The sequence below is a fragment of the Acomys minous genome, assembly GCF_964271855.1.
Source record: "Acomys minous genome assembly, chromosome: 15".
Lineage (NCBI taxonomy): Eukaryota > Metazoa > Chordata > Mammalia > Rodentia > Muridae > Acomys > Acomys minous.
In genome coordinates, this window is record NC_140497.1 from 39,615,244 (window position 1) to 39,638,280 (window position 23,037).

Genomic DNA, 23,037 nt, shown 5'->3' on the forward strand with positions numbered 1-23,037 from the left:
GTGGTTGTCAATGTAAAATGAAAAAGTTATATTTCTTTCGTTCCTAATTTGGTTGCATGATATGAAGTTTACCCCAACACAAGACTTCACTAGAGATCTGAAGACTCCAGTGCTCAGTATTGAAATAATACTCACCAATCACAAGATTTATGTTCAAAAGCAATAAATGTTTGCTAATGTTTCAGGGAGAGTGGCAAAGTTTCATTATGGTTCCATGTTTAAATAGGCAAAATCAAAAAAAAAGAAAAATTAAACATATGTTCTGTATTTAATTTAGTCGTATTTGAATAGTATAAATCGCCCATTTCAAAAAGTGCTGATGTTTATGCTGTCACATAAACATGTATTCTAGCCAAATACTTTCTAGCACTCTGTTTTCCACCTTTTGACTATTGCACTCCAATGACTAATTGACAGCTCTTAAAATTTTCTGTCACTGTTGGATTAACTGGTCAGTCATAGGTCAATATATCTGTTTGACACAACTGAATGGCTTTCACAGTGAAAGTCCCTGGGATAATGTATGGGAAAGGCTAGGCTTTTCTTTGCCCTTTGCCATATCCCTACTTTAGCAATAGATCCCATGTTTTTTAATTACGAATGAGGCTGTCACTACTATAATGAGTTCTCAATCTGCATTTTGTTATGAATACAAATAGATAATGGAGGTCAGAGAAGGTTAAATGTTTATCTGGATGTGTTTACTTGTTGCCAAAACAACTCATCTTTTCAGTCAATTTAGAGGAAAAATCAGCTAGATAATTTATTTGTTGTTGAGTAGCAACCAATTGACCCAGTGTGCCACCTTTTACCACTTTAATACTGTGGAAAACACCATTAAATCAGGTGGATGTGTCAGTAACTCTCTCCATCTCTTCATATTGATATTCTTCATCTATCTTTTTCATGTCAGGTTTCAAATGCAGATATTTCATTGTAAAGAATTTTATAATTTTCACCCTACATTCTTTTACGTCATGTTATTATGAGTTTATTTGCTAAGCAAAGCAGAAAAATATGAACCACATTCGAAGTAGTTTGTTCAATAAAAACATGTCATGTTTGATTTGAAGCTCAGTGTCAATAAATACTTACACAAACACACGCTGAAGGCCACCCATAGACACACACACACACACACACACACACACACACACACACATATACACACACAATGCACTCATGCACAGACACCTCTCTCACACACTCATACTTTCACATACAGTAATAAAAATGTTCCTATACACACCTATTTCACTCATGCACTATCTCATTTCTATACATAAATTTATAATAACCTTTCTAGTGTGTAAATATTCACAAGTTTTTAACCTCTTAACATATGCTACAGAATGAAATTACTTAAAGTTCAGAAACTCATGGATCTGATTATGTTATGGTGCCCATTTCATCCCTTAAAACCCTTCAGGAGCTAACATTTGTAATGATCTTGCTATTATAAATTGCCTACATGAACTATTTTCTATATTACAAAATTAATGAGGATAAATGTCCAGGCTGATGTATCATTCAGGTCTTTGGAACCTACATATCAAATATATTTTGCTACTACTATAGTTGTCATTAATTTTTACTATTTAAGGCCTTTCACTCCTTGACAGTGAACAGTCTCTAAATGCTCAGTATTTATATAATTCTCAGTTTGGAATACAGGAAGTCATTGGTAAAACATAAAGATCTTTTTGGTAGTGAAGCACGGATAATAAGGTTTTGTCATTTTTTTTTTTTTTTTTGTAGAGGAATTTTAATCGAGCAACATGGACGCTCTGGAAAGGAATCACATGCAAAGAACTAGGACAGTGCGATCCAGCTGGAATACAGACACAAACTTATTAAACACCGTTAATACCTCTGGTTGGAATACACACCCGTAATCCTTCTTTCTGTAACATAGACACAAAGCAACTTTAATGACTCTGGCTGGAATTTAGTACACACCTTTAATCGCAAGCAATTACATCTAATTGAGAGGGGGACTAATTGATGAATCACAGAAAGACTTGACAGAATGAGTCAGAGATAGGATAGTCCCAATTATTATGACAAAGACAGGAATGAGAAGCTATTTAAGAACAGCACAGAGAGTTCCAGGAGATAGTACAAGAGAGTTTGTGGAGACATACAGTAGAGTTCAGAAGTACAGTACAGTTCGTTGTCCTGTGCTGCAGTTCAGTGGGGTGCAGTAGAGTTCATGGAGTTTAGAGGCAGTTTTTCCAAGCAGAGCAATTTAGTGAAAATCTAAGAGGAGCCCAGTTCATATAAATCAGCTTGGAAAGGAATTTTGAGCACGAGAAGCTGAACTGAACCTGCCGGTCAGAGTTCACGAAGAACTAGAAAAGGTGATGTGATTCAGCAATAAGTCTAGGAAGCTGAATACGTACTAGGACTAGGTTAGCAGATGGAAGTTGGAAGCTAAAGCCTTTGAGGACCGTGCTTACAGAAGATTATGTTGTACAGAGGCTAGTAACTACCATGACTAGGCCCAGAGATGGTTAGATAGAAACACTCTGGGCTCTGTGCAAGCCACGCGTTCGTAAGACTTAAGTATGACTCTTATTTCATGTCCTCTTTGGAGGAAGTGAAAGCAACATTTACAATGTTCTCACTCAGCATTTCTACCTCACAGCATGCAGGAGCTATGCAGTAAAACAACAGGTTGCATGTCATGATGTAGCTATCTTATATGAGATCGTCAACGTCTTGCCAAAAGCAACTTTACCATGTTGCTTTAATTTTCTTTTATAAGACTTTATCATCTCAGCAAAAGTTACATTATTTATTTAAGAAGAATATGTGAAAAATGTGTATATGTTGTGAACAGTGCATGTTTTATGCATATTGCCAAAGGCTGTGAGTAAACAAACATATTTTAAGCTTTGGAAAAACATGAATGTATAGTATTTTACTATTATCCGCATAATAGCGTTTTAAGTTCTTTAAGTGAGAAGTTTGGTCATTAAAATAACATAAAATGTATTTATTCTAACTTCAGTTTTAGAAATCTTTAGTATATAAAAGGCACAAGTTTTTCTAATTCTTCATTAGCACTCAATACTTTCTTACTAGGATACAAATGAAGGAGGCTGTAGAAAAGACATGACAGCCTACCTTCTGAGAATACATTTGCACCTTCACATCCGAGCATCACCTTCTTCCTTGTAGACACTTGCGATATGGAGATTTACCTGTCAAAGACTAGAACTCATGACCCCTCCCTACAGCTATTCTTAAAAACCAGTCTTAGAAAAATGTTAAATGCATTAACCTTGTTCTGATCTTGGGCACACAGCTGCAGAGCTGGTCTCGGGTAGCGATAATTGAAAGGTATGAGTTTTTATACAGATTTTGCTGTTAAAGTCTTTTTTCCTGAGGCAAAGCCAAAAGATAAACCCATGCCACACATTTAGCTGCAAGAACCAAAACCTAGCTCTATTGCCTCGGCTTATTGAGCCACAAACGAACAAAGGGGTCATGATTTAGTTATGAGCATGTTTTATATGTCCCTCTCTGCTTCATTTTTACTTACTCTTTGTATCTCCCTAGTTATAAAAATAGGAGATGCCTCAGAATTTCACTTTGTAGAGAGGGATTTAAAAGTGTTTTATTTTGACTCTTTATTAAAATTTTACATATCAATGCCAGATTTTGTGTTACCTGAAATATATATATTAGGACAAAATGTTGTTCATATAGAACTAAAATATATATCTAATAAGTATATTCATAATAGCCTTGAGGTGTTGTTTATTTGCAGGTTGGGTAACTTACCACTTTTTTGTATAAAGGAAACCATGTAGCCGGTGTAAGTATCAGAAATATTTCAAGATAAACTACATGTACTTTGATTCACTGATGCCAGTGGAACTTACTGAACAATGATTTAACTACACATTTTTATTGAGTTTCTTTCATTTATCCAGTGGACACAACAGCAAAGCTGTTTCTATTTCATAACTCTCAAAGGAGAAACATCACTGACAAAACACAAGAGGGGCCCTGTGTTGAATGAAGGTTAGATTCAGTAACATTAAACAACATCTTACATTGCATCGAAACTTTTTTTAATTTGAAATATTCAGTCAAATAATTTAAAATCCAAAAAGAAGCCTTGCTATAGTTGAAATAATAGTGCATTTGTCTTGAAAATAAAAAACTCAAAATCCACACCATAATGAGTAACATAAAATTCCAAAATATGATAAAATTTCTTAGTAATTTCAAATTGTACAAGAGTGTTAATAAAATGCAAAAACATTTAATAATTTTATACACTAAGAAAAATGGAAAACATATCTTAAAATCCTCATCAACAGAATTGATACACTGGATGACTATACCAAAATAAGTGGACTTTACAGTTCTTTTAAATATGTGCATAATATATCTGACTTAAAATATTTAATATTAGATTTAATCAAAGATTTTAGAACTGATAATTTAAAACTTCTTAAAGTTGGCACAGAGATTTACAATAGATGGACAAAAAGTTAATGTTGTAATGGTTGTGGTTTAAATGAGAATTATCCTCATAAACTCGTATATCTGAATGCTTTGGTCTCAGTAGGTGGAACTGCTTGACCAGGGTGAGGTGTGGCCCTCTTGAGGGAGGTTTGATACTGTGGGTGGGCTTTGGAGTTTCAAACACCTAAGATATTTCCAGTTAGCTTTCTTGTTGTGAGGCTTATGGGCCAAAATATAAGCTCACTGGTAATGCTTTAGCCTGTCTCTCTGTTGCCATTCTCCCTGCCATAGTGGTCGCTGATGCCTAGGTCATTTTATCTTACCTAAAAGAAAGAGAAGCAACTAGGATAATAACCAAGGCCAGGGCTGAGAAGAACATAAAGTGAAGAAGAGTCTTTGCAACTCAGTTCTACTTTCTCCAAGGAGAGAAAACCGATGCTTCATTTACTAGGTTCTGCATTAGTCATTAATGATTAACTAATGCTGGTTAAAATGCTTTTTAAAGAATCACAAAGTTATTTCACTCTCTACCATCCCAAAATTATATGTAAATAACTTCCTACATACAATGAAGTTATGTACTATGGCTTTCAAGGGGCACTCTAATGAGAATCCACAAACTATGTTGCTTAAAAGAGTAGAAGCTTACTCTTCCACAGACGTAGATGTGAGAACTGTGGAATCATAGTGTGGCAAATTTGGGTCCTTTTCATCTCCTGGAGACTTTGCCTCTAGTAATTCTCCAAGACAAAATACTTTCGGAAGTCCTTGGTTTGTATATAAATCATTTTATTTCCTATTCCTTTAACATAGTTGTGTAAGCACCACCACCAGGCCATAAGAGTCTCTCTAATCAGTGGAATATCTCTCTAAAGGATTATTTATACAAAGTCACGGTTTTCAAGAAATGTTACATATTTTACTTCTAGTACTGTTACTTTAGGATACTCTATATAGACACCATACTAATTTTGTCTGAAAGAGGATAAGACTAAGAGTTAAAAATAAATAAGTGTATATACGATCCCTCTAAAATTTCTCAACAGACAAGAAAGAAAGATTGTGGTAAAGTATGCTTTAAACTCAATTCTTAAAATTACATTCATCCATAAAAACACATATACAGGTGGATCTTTCATAGAAATCAAGCACAAATCAATTTGATCTAATTTCAAAACAGGCTAAAGAATGACATATTCACCAGCCACAGGCTGTAAGGATATAAGACCTGTGTGGAATTGGATGGCATAGTGTTAATTAGACGTTCATGTGCTAACTAGTCTAGGCTGGCCTCCTTTTGAACATTAAAGCTACTCTATATTCAAGTTGTAAGAAAAATAAACCCCTCAAACACTATTAATAATAATAATCTTCCAAGCCAACAAATAACCGACACATACTTAGAAACTGAGAACCAAATCTACTACTGAATAGAATCTATTTTATGGATTGGAATGCTTTGATAAGTACAAACAGTCAAGTAAACTGAATTTCTTCACACATTGAGTTAGGGGTTGGATGGCAAACTCATGGAGATTATGGAGGGTCCAGTGGTTGTTGTCATTACGAGTAGACTAGAAAGTAAATAAAAACCACCTGGTGAGTTAACTCTCCTCTGTTGTGGATATAAACATGTTTTTGTTTTGATCCCAAGCGTGGGATGGGGAACGGACTTGTGTGAGATCAGGTGATGTTTATCCACTAAAAGACGAACCACCTTGTGTGGGGACTTGGTTTTCGCCAGCTGAAACACATCTTAGGACAGAAATGAGCCCAAAACAGGAGATGGGGCTTTTACGATTTTGATATTTTTCGGCTATTCATCACGCCACTTCAAGATACTCCAAGAGAGACCACTCCAGAGAATGCCTTGGGGCTTCAGGATGTGGCTGCTGTTCCAGGGTCCATCAGCAACTTTGGTGGAATTGCTGGTCTGGTGAAAGCCTGCTGACTACACCAGGAGAGTGGCTCCCACGAACTGAGTCCAAAAAGGTCTCTTCTCCGGTTCCCATCAACCTCTTTTCTCTCCTATCGAGGGTAGGTGGGTGGGAAGGGAGTTCTAAGCAATAAAGAGCCTCAAATGCAGAAAATAGATACAAAACAATAGATATAGATCACTTTTAAGTAAAATAAGCTAAACTCTGAAGAACAAGTTTTTATGGTTGTCGAGGTTAATATGGCCAAAGAACTTTGTATAGATGTGTGAAAATGTCATGACGAAACCCATTGCTTTATAAAAATAATATGTACTAATATTTTTAAATTTCTTTAAAATTCATTTTAGCGTGTTTTTAATTAACAGAATTATATCCATTTTCTGCCTTACTTTCCTCACTCCAGCCCCTTCAAGTACCTTCCTCCCAACCCTTCCCATTCCCACTCTCAAGCTGATAATCTCTTCTTCTTTGATTATTATTGTTAAATACATATATATGTGTGTATGTATGTATATGCACAAAAATATAAATAAAACATGCTGTGTCTGTTTAAAAAAAAAAAGAAGAAAAAGAAAAAGGTTGAAGCCTACACTCCTTAGAAACAAGTACCACCCAGTGCTGTTGTTTTATTACAGGAAAAAATAAATAAATTCATGGTTGAAGGTTGATCTATATTTATATTGTTTATTTTTATCTATTTTTACAGATCAAAATATCTATAATCTTTTTGTTGATTTTGTTGTCACCTAATCCAGTGTTGAGCTAATATGAAGCTATGTTTTGTACTTCCCTTGTTGTGTGGGGGTGCAATTATAAACCCTTGCATTAATGTTTAAACTTTTGCTTCCATGGTGTCAATAAAATTTAGCAATGGCTTTGAGAAAGCAAATGACACATGACCAAACTTTTAAGAAAATCAATCCAAATATGTTAAAGATATTTAGAAAATGATAACTGTAGATATGAACTGTCATTATAAAGAGAAATCATTCAGAGTTTGTGTTGTTATGGATACTGCAAGAAAACATCTTACATAGGAGAATGTTTTCTTATAATCCTGGAAATTCAAAATGAGAAAATGCAGAAATTTCCTTCTGAGGCTGTTCACCTCCTATATGCATTGCTATTTGCTTGTGTATACAGTTAGTATTATTTTCAGTTTGTATAAAAATATTTTCCTAAGACATTGGTCACATTGCTGTGGAGTCATCACTAAGAACAGTATTTAGCATAATTTCTATTGCAAGGACCTATGTATCTCTGTTACAATTATATTAATGGTATTTAATATCAGAGTTTCAATGTACATATTTAAAGAGACAAAGAAGATACAAAGAATACAGGTTAAATATGGCTATTTTCATTTCCTTTCTTTTCTTTTTTTAAATTTTTTAATTTTATTAATTTATTCTTTTTACATCTCAATGGTTATCCCATCCCTTGTATCCTCCCATTCTTCCCTCCCTCCCAATTTCCCCTTATTCCCCTCCCCTATGACTGTTCCTGAGGGGGACTTCCTCCCCTTGTATATGTTCATAGGGTATCTACTCTCTTCTTGGTAACCTGCTATCCTTCCTCTGAGTGCCACCAGGACCATTTCCTTTATTTTTCAATTGAATACCTTTAAAATAACTTGTTTTTATTCTTGTCCATTCTATGTCATAGGAAGCAATAATGGTAAGTTTTATCAATTACATAAGGACTTGCTTAAGGCCAAAATGGAAAAAAATAAGGGATTGGATTTTCATTCATTTTCTATTTTTTTTACAGTGTAGATATAGATATTCTACAATGTTAGTGGAGGAAAATTGGGCAATTGTCAAGTACAAATTTGGAGATCTTGACAAAGATTACCAGAAGGTATACCAGAGACTCTTCAGGTTAAAAGACCTACAGATCTTGCCTGTGTTCTCCATGACAGAGACCTAGTTAAGCAATGTGGGTGGATAGTTAAGTAGTGTTGAAATGCATTGAGATATTGCTAGCTATACTACTTCCTGCGCTGCTGCCAGTGTTGGGAACACTGACGAAATCTGGATACGACGCCAATAAGCATCTGAAAATTTCCCATTGATCATCTTGGAGGATTAGTAGAGCTCACACAGGTTTCTTCTCTACACTAAACTATTCAGTCACCTGGTTTACAAAGAAAGTATCACAGATGTCTCTCCTATGTGAATTGAGCTCTGTATTCTAACAAGAACAAGGTATATGCCATTTTTTTTCTCAGTTTTTGTGTTTTACCAGAATTTGGTCACTAACTCTTCATTCAGACCAGAGCTTAATAAGTACCTGTAATGAGAGAGGGGAGGTATTAAACAATATAGTAGTTCAAATACAGAAATATTATTTCAACTAGAAACCATGTTTCAACAAGACATGCAATTGAGTTTATTTTAAATAAACTTTTTATGTCATAATTTAATGAAAGAATGTGAAAGAGTATTAAAGCCACAGAGTGTAGACTGTTCAATGTCAATCATTTTTAGAATAAATTTCATTATAATGAATTTACTGTCTCTTATGCAACAAATATACTAAAATTAAATTAAAATACTGAATCCACTAGGTGGATGGTTGTAAGACCATCTATTGGAGCATTGGTGTCTTATTAGGGGCTACTAGCTAAAGACAATGAATCTCCCTTTTACAGAAGCCCAATATTTTCAATTGCTTCTTAGCTGGAGGTGGAAAGCAATAAACCAATCTCTGACCCTGCTGAGTTTGGGCTGTCTGGATCCTGTACAGTTCTCATGAAACCAGTTCCTGCTTTTCTCAGTGTTTTCCATCTGGGAAGATATGATGCCAAGTCCCACCACCTTTATTCATTGTAATACTGCAAGTCGCAGTCAAAGAAAAAGAAAAAAGAAAAGAAACAAAGAAAATTGAAACATCAGGCAAATCATAAAACAAGTATAACTGGGTGCAGGTAACATGATCTTCTACAAAGAAACGTCCAAAGCCTCCACCCAAAATTGATTAGAAAATAGAAATATTTCAGGTTACATAATCAGTTACATTGCTACACAGCAAGAGTGACTAGAAGTCTGTTGTGTGTATTTTAAGTTAGCTTATGAAATAGTTTCCAAAAGGCATTTTAGAGTTTTCTTTACATTACCCTCACTTCACTTTTTCATTACACATTATTTTCCACTTTAGTACTTTAGCACGTGTGTTCCATTATCCACATCTCTAAAGATCTTCCTCCTCAATCACTAACCATGTGATTCATTAAATGATCCTTTGGCAGTGGCTATCCTGGTTATGTACTCATAGCTATAGATTCAGAATTAGAACACACAGAACAAAATATGAATCATTTGTCTTTCTGAGCCCAGGATATCTCACGTACTATATTTTCCTGTTCCATCCATTTGCCTGTGAATTTCATCCTTTCATTCTTTCCTTATCCTGAGGGTAATTCCATTGTGTACATAAGTACCACATTATTGAGCATTGTCAGTGGTACTGGGGTATGCACAGCTGTCATCCAGCATTGTGCTCTTATGAAACTAAAACATCAATCATTGGAATAGGATCGAACACATAGATCAAACTATGGTTCTTAAGCTTACTGGTAAGGCACTTTGTAGGGTGCTGTGTCCTACCCATCTAGGTCATCCCTTTTGCAACCACGATTTCACATTAAAGAGGGCAGGTCATATATACTAACATTTAGCAAAGTACAGAACATGGATGTGAGACAGAGCAAACGGGGGTCAGGGAAATGCATAGATACAGTTGAAAGGAGGAATGGAAAAGAAAGATAATTATATTTAAGTTTAAAAAATAAAAATAAATTAATGTACAAGAGGATGCTAGGAATAAAACTTTCCCAAATGTGAAGTTAAATATAATAATAATAATAATAATAATAATAATAATAATAATAATGATGATGATGATGATGATGCTTGTCTTCATCTGTGAAATGAAATTATGAGAAGCCTACATTAATCCTTGCTCTTGTTACAACACTTATTAACCCATGTATTTATATCCATGGGTAATTCTAACATACTCTAATGTTGAATGTGCTCTTGAGGAGTCCCCTATGCTTTTTAGGGTCTTTGTAAACATGCCACTGTGTTGTTTCATCATCCCCTCTCTAAATAACCCTGAAATAATCATTGCTCTACAACTAGACTTTGGATTTACATCAGTCCCCTATGTGCAGTGAATAGGCATTTCTTCAGCCTCCCAGGAGATTAATCACATAACACTGATGAAAAAATAAAATGAGGGCAAAGGAAGGACACTTTATAAACATATCCGTAATTTTACAATTAATTGAAAATAAAATTATTTATACTTTTGACCATATTTATGGAAATAGTATTAGCTCTAGACTAATAGTTTTGACATCTCAAAGTTACTGTGTATTATTTTCTTTTTAACTTGACCTGAGATAAATTACCCAGAGTGTTTTTGTAAATAAATCAACTCTAATAATAATTTAATAACTTTTACCTTAGAGATTTGTACTGATAAATTCCACAGATTGAATGGAGCATCCTTCTCAGCCTGTGTTTGTCTAGTAGCAAGGTAAAGTTTTTGAGGCACCTTTTTTTTTTTTTTTAAAGAAAACATCTGTTGATTCCACAAATGTCACAGAATTCTTCCTCTAAGATGTGTCTGGCATTCTTTCATTTTGGCTTTCTAACAAACATAATAGCATAGAACACTTAGAGGACACAGACCACTTCTCTGTACCCAACACATGTAGTGTTTGTCTCTTTAAGCCCTTTAACACTGTCACTTGGCTAATTGTAATCAATGTAAACTAATTTGGATTTCTGGTTCAGTTATCACTGATGGAGACAAGACTATTTGCATCACCACTGTTTCAGCATCTGCTTTCTTGCTTCAGTTCCTCATTGGAGGTTTCCCACAGTACCTATCCATACATTATCATCAGGATGACATATATTGGCTTGATAAAGTATTGTTTATAGAAGTTATATATTGTGTGGCAGGCATGTATTCTATCATTAATATTCTTATATTCCTGGTTCCAAAAAGCCAGAAACCCCCAAGTCCCAGAATAATAGTGATAAACTGAAATTCACCTCTGTTTTCTGGATTTACTTTGTAAAAAATATCCCACAGCTTTGTATATATTTATTTTACATGAGCTATCTTTTTGTATACCATATCTAGACATAGGGTTATGTCAAATTTTCCTGATAACCTCTAAGGAAACAGATGGGGTTGCTATTATTTAGACTAGAAAATAGATTCAAAGCTAAGCTAAAGTCTTATACCTATTAGCTAATATGTAAAGAAAAGCAGGTTACCAAGACGAGACTTGATACCCTATGAGCATATACAGGGGGAGGTAATCCCCCTCAGGAACAGTCATAGGGGAGGGGAATAAGGGGAAAATGGGAGGGAGGGAAGAATGAGAGGATACAAGGGATGGGATAACCATTGAGATGTAACAAGAATAAATTAATAAAGGAAAAAATTTCATTAAAAAAAGAAAAGTATGTAACAATTATGCATTGACTACAGTTATGCAATGCCCCACAATAATACAAGTTTCAAGGATAATATTGACCAAATTGCAGGAGAGAAGCAGAGAGAAGTAAGCTACCAAGAAGAGGCTCAGTTCAATCTACTATCTAGAGAGGATATTCTACAAAAGGTAGAGATGCTTATGCGCAGCATGCTCCAGCTTTACAACCTCAATGAGCCCTCACCCTCGAGGAGTGGACATTGATGATGTACCTACCTTTAAGTCACTCCTGTTTCTGTAAGTATCACTTCCTCTACACCCCTGTAACTAACACAAATTAAACTCACTGTTTCACCCAGTTGGATGTTGGTGGCATGTCTACCTTGGTCTGTGATCAGGTCCCTATCTGGTATGAGTAGATGCTTTTCCATGTTTCACCAGAGAATAGTGTGACAAGAAAGAGAGAGAGAGAGAGAGAGAGAGAGAGAGAGAGAGAGAGAGAGAGAGAGAGGTTGTGTGTGTGTGTAACCTATATATAAACTTTATAATCATAGCATGTCAATGCTATATTTATAAATTCAAGTTTGTATTCATTTATCAACATTAGCATACATGATTGTGTTTTCATCCCATGTATTATTTTATAATTATTCAGCCTTAATAGGCACACACGTCAGAGTGATTCCACATTGCCATATTGTTCTTTATGGTCAATACCTGAATCGTCTTGACTTATTGAAGAAACTGAACAGACTTCTTAGAGTCAAGTCTTCCTCATAAAATATATTTCTATGTTCAAATGTTCAACATTAGTTTCTGTTCACTACAATAACCAGGTTTTTCCAAAATGATGTTTACAATCAGATTTATTTTATAACATGTATGAATGCCAGAAATGGAAGCAATAGTCATTGAGCTATAATCAGGTGTTATTGATGTTGTTTCTATTAGGAGTTCTAAGGGGAATTTGTGGCTTTCCTTTCTCAGATTCCAGAAGCAAAGCTTGTAATCAAGACACTAAAGAGGGATATTACAGTTAGAGGCCTGGCATGGCTATTCAGTGAAGATCTGTCTCCCAGAAGTATAGATGGAAGGTGAGTAGTTGATAATTATGTAAACAGATGATAAATACCCATTAGATATAAATAGACAGCAAATATAAAAATAAGCATATTTTAACATAGGTTGGATACTACATATTTATTAATTATCTTATTCTGAATACAACTCAGTTGTTCGCCAATCACTTGTATCCATCCGTTCCTCCCTTCCTTCCATCTCCACCCTATTACCCTAAGTCCATGGTCGAGGAGGATCTCCTCCCCAACTTTATGGTCACAGGGACTGACTCTGACATGAACTCTGGTGCCCCGTTTTGACAACCTCCCCTTGGTGGGGAGCGCTGCTGGCACTCAAAGAAAGAATAGGCAGACTACCAATTTTTAATTTGGAAGTAGTATAAGGAAGTTATATGTGCTCAAACTCAACGAATTTTATATGTTAAATATTAACAGTAGTTTTTCTTTCTTTTTTTTTTCTTTCTTTTTTTTTTTTTTTTTTTTTTTTTTTTTTTTTTTTTTGTCTTTATTGAACTTTACTAAAACTGAAGAAAAAAACTGAATGGACAACTAGATAAACTAGAATTACATTCTCATGTAAACAAACCCACATCTACAATGTACTCTGGCATATGAGATGTTATATTTAAAGGGTTTAGAAGCAGATCCTGTCCATCATTGATCTGGCTATGCATTTGTATTTCACAGTTCTCTCCTAGTTACTTTAAATTTCAAACATTGTCACAATTTTGGTTTCTCTTTTTCTTCTATCCATGATACTTAACTCCTTTTGGTTTTGTCCCTACCAATCCAATAAGTGCCCTGCTCACCCAAAAACTCCATTATGAATTTCTTTTACTCAATGTAATTTATTATTCTCACTGGTGATTTAAGTTTTATTACTTAGTAACATCATTTTATATTTAAAAAAAAAAGAAGCAACTTTTAATAAAACAACATTCAGCTAGGAGGAGAAGCAGAGGCTGTGAACATGATGTAAAGTGTATAAATAAATAAATAAATAAATAAATAAACAAACAAACAAACAAACAGTCTTCATTGCTGAGAACGTATTTAGCTTTCTAGATTTGTAGATCTCTCTCATTTCTGAAAATTGGAAATATTTGTTCTCCTGAGAAGTTAGTCTTAAACCATATTTATTTTTTAAAATGTTAGGGGAGCCTGCTACCAAGAAGAGACTTGATACCCTATGAGCATATACAGGAGAAGGAAGTCCCCCTCAGTCACAGTCATAGGGGAGGGGAGTAAGGGGAAAATGGGAAGGAGGGAGGAATGGGAGGATACAAGGGATGGGATAACCATTGAGATGTAATATGAAAAAATTAATAAAATTTTTCAAAAAAAATGTTAGGGGAAAAGGGCTCCCCATTTCTGAGGACTAGAGTTGGGTGAAGAGGGAGGAGAGAGTGGGCTACAATTGGAATGTACAATGAATAAATTAAAATTTATTTTTAATATTTAAAAGAGAAAACACAATGTAAAATCAAGCCTGAAAAAGAAAAAAAAAAAAAGAAAATATACATCTTAAACTAGTATTACCTGAAGTCAATAATTTATTTTGTTTGTTTTTTGGCACAAATAATCTCAAGTATTTCTCTGTTATTTGTAAAGAAATAGAATTTATTACCAATTCTTATAGCCTTATTCTTAGTAGTAAATAAAATCATGGATTTTGACTTTATAATAAATCTAATTTTTAAAAAATTTCCAGATCAGTTTTCTCAGTCTCTGTCTGTATACATTAGCTTAACTGATTTTGAAATAGTTAAGATATGTTCACTCTAGCTTACATTTAAAGTGTTCTTAATTCTTTTGAATTTGGGATTTCCATTTTATTGACTTATCAATAAACTATTTTCTTAGAAATACATAATTTTTATATGAATCAACATGCATGAGAAACCTAAACACCTCTACCTGTATCTCATTCACAGCTTATTGTCATATAAATAAATATTTGTTTCTTGGATTGTAATAATACACTTAGGCTATCTGCTTACCTAAGAAATTTCCCATAAACAATTTTCTAGAAGCTGAGTTTGTATCATTTCATCTGATTTTCAGTCTGGAATTGTAGTTTGTGGAGGGAGCTCTAAGTTATAGAGCTTATATATAAAAAATCTGTTTTAGAACATGTCTCCCATCGATGCCTCCAGAAATATCTTGCAATATTCTCTCCTGTTAGTCCTTGCATGTTCACAGTACAAGTTAAATTTTACAGATGGACAAAGATCCAGTTAACACCATGCCACCGGACATGTAGTTAAGGATCTTATTCCTTGCCATGGCACTGAGTTAAGGAAAGTCCTTCAAACTGATTGAGTTAATTTGAAGTCTATGTAATAGAGGTCTCCCACTTGTTTTTGAATATTCTGTGTGGTATTTTGCCTCTATCCTACTCAGAATTCACAAGAATAATTTCATAAAATATTTTATTACTTTTTAAAGAATGAGAAGGTTGTATCTCGTTCAATCTGAATGCCCAATTATTCCAGAGAGATATCTAAGAGTAAGTTTTAGAAGATAGCTGAGATTTCCCAGGGTCTAATGCTAGCATGCTCATTCACTGAACTTTGTATAGTTAATTCATTCTTTCCTTTCAGAAACTGGAAAGTCTATACCAGCTTTAAAACAAGAAAGAAGGGTCATCTCCCTGCTAGGTATACTAACTGTCTAGGCTACCTTGATTTCTTTTCTTATATAAGTGACCTTCTGTGGGCTTACGTGGTCATGAGATTGGCATTGGTATTGATTGACTCTCTGAGTTACATTGTCCTCCCCCCAGATAAGGGAGCATTGTTCAAACCACAGAGAAACTAAAAAAAGTAAATGGAAAAGAAGGTGAGTGTGACCTGGTTTCTTCAGGTTTCCCACTTAAGAGGGAATATTGAAATTCTCCTGCTCCTGGCCTAGGAATCACATCATTGAATTTCTTGCTCTATAAGCCTTGAGGCTTAGACTACAATTGCTTTGCTGCTTTTCTTATGTGTTGAGCTACAGTTCATCTCTACTAGTTAATAAGTCTCTTGCCCATTATAAGCTCAGTGGTATATGTACATGAATATATCTGTGCATGCGACAGGGACACCTGTATATAGTATTGGTTGTTTCTCTGGACAATATGACTACAACATGATTATAGAATATATATATTATATAATATATATATGTGTGTGTTATATAGATCTATGTATATGTATACAAATGCGTATGTATGAAGATATATAGCATATATGATATGTGTATTAATGACTATGAACTATTTTTGTATTTATACAAAATATACTTATATCTGTTTTCGTTTGCTAACAAAATTCTTTATTTTAAAAGTATATTTATTTTGAAACCACTCTTAATGTACAAAGTTTGTAAGTTAGATAGATTTATCTATTTCTCGCCCAATCCTCATATAAGTAAATGAGACTATGAAAAGGGGATTTATTCAATGGATAGTTTCAGGGAAAAATCTGAACTTTCTCATAAAAAGTCAGATAAAGTGTTTCTTATTCTTCTCATTCAACCATCAATTGAGGAGAAATATATTTGTCTTACAAGAAGGAAGCAGTATAAAACTTAGGATTTATTTAATTGAAAATGAGTATCTAAGAGATAAACTGTAATATAGACATTGTATAATGTCATAAAACCTTAAATTTCAAAGGAATTACAAATATTCACCATTAATTACCTGGAATAGTATTTAGAATATTTACCATTAATTACCTGTAATAGTTTAGAGTTGTTCCAATATTTAAATTCTTAATTCACTGAGAGTATAAAAATTCCTACTAAATTATCATTTATATTTGTATTTATTATTGTAAACATTCTAACTATAAGCCTGAGTTAATGGATGGGAAGTTTATCTTTTCAATAGATTCACTTTCTCTGTTATGTATTTTTAGTGTTTTGATTAGATTATGGCAGGAATATTTTTTCTTATCCAATCTATTTTGTGTTTTGTAAGCTTCTTATATGTTTATAAGCATCACTTTTTTTAGGTTGGGGAAGTATCTTTTATGGTTTTGTTGAAAATATTTTGTAGGCTTTTGTTGAAAATATTTTGTGGGCTTCCATCTCCTACTCCTATTCTTCTTGGGTTTGGTCATATTGTAGTGGCCCAGATTTCTTGGATATTTTTTTTCCAATAACTATTTAAATTTAATGTTTTCTTTGACTGATGTATAAATTTCTTCACTCATGTATTCTACTCCTGAGATTCTCTCTTCCATCTTTTTTATTCTGTTGATGATGCTTTTGTCTATAGTTACTGTTCTCTTTGCTAGGTTTTCCATCTCTGTTTCCATTTCCATTTTTATTTTTAAAAATAAATTCTTTATTAGAAATAAACTACATAAAATATCATTAATATCTCATTTACAACTCTTATTTTGCCTTATAATGAAATTCTTAAGAGGATTGTCTTACTTCCCCCCCGCCCCCCCAGTTTGTTATCTTAGGCCCGGGTCATAGTTCTCTTTGACTTTGGGACTCTCTTTAGGAGTAAACGGAGACAAACAAATCAACTCTCTTTGTTAGAAAATAATAGGAACAAAATCAGGTTTTGGGTCTATAATCCTTTCAAAGGATTATATAATCCTCTTGAAGATAACCCTTCATCAGGCTCCCTTCCCAGTAGACCTATCCTAGGGACAGACCTTTAACATTGGAAGTTCAGAAAACATAGTGCATATTAGGAATTGTGAAAACGTATTCTGCATTCTTCATTTAGCCACATGAGTAGCCATTGAAACCAAGAACTTCTTAATTTATTTGGAGGCATAATGCGACTAGACACTTTGCTCAATCTTTGTTAACAATTTGTTGAGCCTCTATGTTTACTTTTCATTGTACCCTATTCATTCAATTCGCAAAAATAGCCTGTAGCTTCCAATGTACTAGTCAAGAGATCAGGATAATGAATTGTATTGAATGTTCATTGAGTTGTAAATGTGTTAGGGAACTCTTTTAGACGCACTTGGAATCTCCTCCTATTAGCTTTCTCTTTATGGTATGAGCTGAACATCCACCAAATTAATGTTTAAATTTTTGTTTAGTAACTTCCTTGTAGAAGAGGAAAGAAATGCACAAGCTAAACGATGCTTATGATACTTGTTGAAGGGAGTCAAGAGACATTTTACGGATGAAAATTGTTCTTAGCTTAGTGAAAGTGACTTTTGGATGCGGACCCAGCGATTGAATCTGGACTCTGTCATTTGCCATCTGTGTACTCTCAGAAAGTCACTTAAATTCTACAACGTCAGTTTCTTCATTTATAAAACCGTAAAATTTATTGTAAAAATTACATGTATTAATGCCCCCAACATATTAAGGTACTCTAAAATTCACTTAGAATGGCAGCTTGTACATAAAAAATGCTGTTGATAAAAGCTCAGAGACAGCTGGGCGTGGTGGTGCAAGCCTTTAATCCTAGCACTCGGAAGGCAGAGGCAGATAATCCCTGTGAGTTTGAGGCCACTTGGTTTACAAAAAAATGAGTACAGGATAGCCAGGACTGTTACACAGAGAAACTCTATCTGAAAAATAAATAAATATAAATAAATAAATAAATAAATAAATAAATAAATAAATAAATAAAAAAAAAGCTTAGAGACATGAAGTGAGTTACATTCCATACTTGGGAAGTGTTCTATTTCCATTTCATGTGTTTATGCATCAAATTTTTCAGAAGTTAAGTTCTTTTCTTAAAGATTTACTCTATCTATTAAATTATGAGTACAAATCTGTATCTGGTCATTATATATACATTTGAGGCCAGGTGTCTCAGAAATAGAGAAAACAATCATAGTGTTCTCTGGAGCAAGAACTTCCAGTAATTGTGAGTTGGTCTGTCTCTATTGTACTGCAGTCCTAACATTGAGCCATCTTTCCAGATAGAACCTTGTTTATTTAAATCTTTCAATATCATGCCTTATGTAATACATTTCACAAGAAATACTTTCTAGTAAAACATAGCAAAACTTTGATATTCATTCAGAGTAACATCCATTCCTAGCTTCCACATAAATAATGAAATTATGAAACTTCATGGTGTCTTGGGAGGGCCCTTTCTGGAATGCATTTTTGGAAATTCTTTGTATGTATCTATGCTGATATTCTTTAGTATTTTGATGAATCAATTACAGGAAAGATTTAAGTACATATTTATAATACACACACACACACACACACACACACACACACACACACACACACACATATATATATACATATATATACATATATTGAGAAAGGCATCCCCAAAACTAATGTTTTCCTAACTCCACTCTGGAGTACACTGATGCCTCTTTGTGTAAATCTGACATCTTAAAAAGGGAGTTATACATCTGTTTATTCCCCATAATAATGGTGATTTCTGGGAATTGTTTCATGAATATCATCACAATAAGATGTGCATCACTTATATTGATGATAAGGGAGATATTGTTTATGAAGCATAGGTACATCATTTTGTTACTTGGAAACTATAAATCTGTTTGGTTCATAGGGAAAAAAATCCAGGAAAGACTTTATGAGATATTTATACAGAACCAGTAGAAAATTTTAGAAGGGTGCTTAAAACTATTTTTAAAACCTATTTGGGTACATTCTTGCAAAGTGTATTTAAAATTTGGAAATTTGAGTAACCCCAATTAGGCCTCTTGAGCCAAAGATAGTACTAGTTGTAGGTTTTGACTTTTCAAAATCTACTTCATTTAAGGTTCTTAAACACTTCAACTTCACTTTTTACTCACTGACCATAGAAAGAGGAGAAAGTACGTAAATAGGAAAAAAGGGGTGGTGGACCTGTTTAAATTAAGTTTCTTGGGCCAATTCCACTCTGCATTGGATTGTTAGGAAACCAGCAGTCCATCCAATACCCAACAACAGACAGCAACAGAGTGGTGGCAGATCAGGCTGAACCTTGCAAGGCTCCGTCAGATCCGCAGAAGTCAGTGGAAGTGGCCAGAATCAGAATCTGATATGTTTCTCTCTGTGATGTGAAGACCAGTGAGCAGCAAGGAAGAAGAGTTCAAGGTATCGCAATTCAAAACGCCTTGCCCCACTACCCATGGTTCTTTTTATACTCCTTCCAACAGTCCCATGCCCTCTCACAGGCCTGCTCCCAACAAAACAGCACATGGCCTCTCACAAGACATCTTCCAGAAAAACATGTGACACAACTGACTTTTCTTTCTTTCTTGCTTGCTCTTAAAGATTTATTTATTATGTATACAGTATTCTGTCCGCATATGTGCCTGTACACCAGAAGAGGGCTCAGATTACATTATAGAAAGTTGTGAGCCACCATGTGGTTGCTGGGAATTGAACTTAGGACCTTTGGAAGAGCAGAGAGTGCTCTTAACCTCTGAGCCATCTCTCCAGCCCCCCTTTCTTTCTTACTTGTTTGTTTGTTTAATTTAATTTTAATTTATTTTACTTTTACATATACATTTATATTATTACACACATACACAATAAACTACACACAGCAAGAAGGACCATAAAACAATTAGGAATTATATAAATGTTACATTCATAGTGTTTTCAAAGAAACCAGAAACTTCCACTTTAACTAGTGATGGCCTTGAGATTTCATTCCGTGGGAGGTGGAGGCAGGAGTTCAAAGTTCAAAACTTCTCTACATAGTAAGTTGTAAGGCTGATCTACACAACAACCATAACTAAAAGACTGAGCCAGACTTCTCTTAGTTCAACGTATAATTCAAAGACAAGAATAAAATTCCCTGATTTGCCTATTTGTGCTATAATTGCTCTATGACGTATGATCTTATTTCATGATACAGATGTGACACATTGATGAAGGATCATCATAGTCTACAGTGGAGGAAGTTAACATTTGATTTTCAGAAACTCAGGACCTGGGAGACTAAAAAGTGAAGGATGTTCTTCCTTCCATGTCTGAACGTTGCAGCCTTGCTCACTGCCCCTTTTTCTAACGCCCAAACCTGGCTGTTTTGAATCCTCCAAGCCCCCTCCCTCTTAAGATGCAATATTTTTAATTGAGCTTTCAAATTCTCATCTGTCACTAACAAGGTCCCTTGGTTTATTGTTCAGGTGTCTGAGGGAGAGTGGTCATGTCACAGGCTACAAGGAGTTCACAGAGATACACGTCCCAGATGGGAAATGTCAGGGTTTGCCCTGATCAACTCTGCACTTCTGAATTTCAGTTCCTAATCCATACTACTGAACAAGAGCACCTGAATAATTATATTTTTTGTACTATAATAGAAACATTAAGTGTTCAGTTTTGGAAAGTTTATATTAATATACATAGTATTTCTTATAATTTTGTATTATTACACAATTGTCTCAATAATTCCTCTTGTGTGTGTGGTGTAATGGCATCAGCACTTATTTTTATGGTGTTTTAGAATGACTTATCTTCAGAGGGTATAATCTAACACGACTGAAGCCTCATAGAATTATATTCTCATGAATACAAATCATCTCCATGGGTAGTGTTCTATCCTGTTGTACTGCACAAGATTACTATTCAGCGTAGTAAGAAAGAAATTATGAGAAAGAGATTAGTGTCAAATTTCCTTAGTAAGACCATGAGTGTTGCCAAGTACATTAACTGTAAGCTACTGGGAGTGGACGTACGGATACAATAAATTGTATATTCCTGCTTACTTTAGAATCACAATAATTACGGAAAATAAGATTAGAATATCGCAACATCCTTACCCAACACGGAACACTGTTTGTTTCTCTTTCTTATAGTTTTAAACCAGCCAGGCCAATTTAGCTCCTTGGCAGACTGCTCATCAAATAAGCATTACTTTTCATATCTTATGTTTTTTCCTCATTTAGGTTGTCTGTCTTGAGACTGGAAAGCTTCCTGATGATCCTAGGAATATTAGAACAGTGCAGAGCAGGAAGATTTTCACCACCAGGCACCCTACATTATTTGAGGAAGAAACTGAAATTCATCCTTAGTTTGTAGGAAGATGATACAATATGAAGCACTTATCATTTTATTTTCACCTTCTAAGTTGTCCTTCCCTTAAACTCACCAAGCTTGGCTTTACAGAATAGTGTCTCTTAGCTTATTTAAGTCAACGAACCAGAGATTTCTGGGTCTAAAAGACTCTGAGAGCAAAATTAACTTTTAGTCTGACCAAGTAATCATTTTTGAATACCGGTGTAATGGTCTTAAAATTAATACCTTTGTCTAAGGAAATGCATAGATCGAATAGGTTCACCTGATATTTCTTATTTAATTTACTAGTTCAAAGCCATGTAAACTGCACTGTATAAAATAAATGCCAAATTCTTAGCTACATATTTTCTGTTTTCTTTGTCAAGAAAACTTTATGCACATCAATTTAAAATACTACTCTTTTAAAATATATACAATAGCAACAGCTAATGTAATTCATAATGTAAAACAGTAAATTCAACAATATAATAAAATTAGTAATGTAATAGTATAATAGCATAGTCTTCGGTACAACTAAATATCATAGATTAGGACACTTCATTGCAATTTCCCAAGAAATATTACCAATATTACCTTTTATAGCTGATATAACTTCTACTTGAAATGTGAATTATAACATAATTTCATATATTTAGTGAAATCACATTGAGAATAAAGTGTACAAAGTTACATAACAATAAAAGTGTCATGTCTAATGTTTTGTACTTTAGCAAGATTTTAATACTATCATATAATTCAGAAAGAAGTGTCCATTTTAACTAAATTGTAATCAAGATGCACAAAGGAATTTTCATCATAAATATCATAAATAATTTTTACTAGAAACTGTGCAATTGAGACTTAGTGAGCAGGTGTTTTATTTGTTTACACACGTTAGATAGGTCAAAAAAAGTTCTGAACTTTCTTAGCATGCTAGAGAATGCACAATATGTTGAACGTAAAATTCTAAATGTAATTTTGACTTTCATGCTTCTGATGTGAGATATGACTGCTCTCCAAAATAAAATATTCTCCTAGTCTTTCAGTCTTATTTTGAAATACTTTATATATTTAGTTTCTGAATTGGTTCTTGGCATCAGCAAAGCACAGCTAGTGATCAGTTTTAAATCTGTAC